Genomic DNA, 447 nt, shown 5'->3' on the forward strand with positions numbered 1-447 from the left:
GTGCGGAGCTGGTGCCGGGGGTGCTGCCCCTGGAACAAAGCCTGGTGCAGGGCTGGCCCAGGAGCAGCACACCTGGTGCTGGAGCTGTGCCAGAAACCTGAGACCCAGCCCCACCCCGGGCTCCGCTGCTCTGCACCCCCAGCCGTGGGCTGCCCTCCCCCCGCACCAGGCTGGCCAGCGCCACGCCCCGGCCCCCCCGCGAGGCGAGGCAAGGCGAGGCGAGGCGAGGCAGAGAGGAAGCGCGCTGGCTTGCCAGGGGATTTCCACGCTGGGCCTGTAGCCAGTGCCCGGGGGGGTCCATCGCCAGCAAGGCTGGAGCCGGGGATGTGCCCCCATCTGAGCCCAGCCCAGAGACAGACCCCAGATACTGCCCTCCCTGGCGGGGAGGCCCAGGGCAGCCCCGGGGCACCAGCACACGCAAGGTCCTGGCTGTGTCCACTGGGCGCC

This window comes from Gavialis gangeticus, unplaced genomic scaffold (genome assembly GCF_001723915.1).
Source record: "Gavialis gangeticus isolate Ggan-Ray unplaced genomic scaffold, GavGan_comp1, whole genome shotgun sequence".
Lineage (NCBI taxonomy): Eukaryota > Metazoa > Chordata > Crocodylia > Gavialidae > Gavialis > Gavialis gangeticus.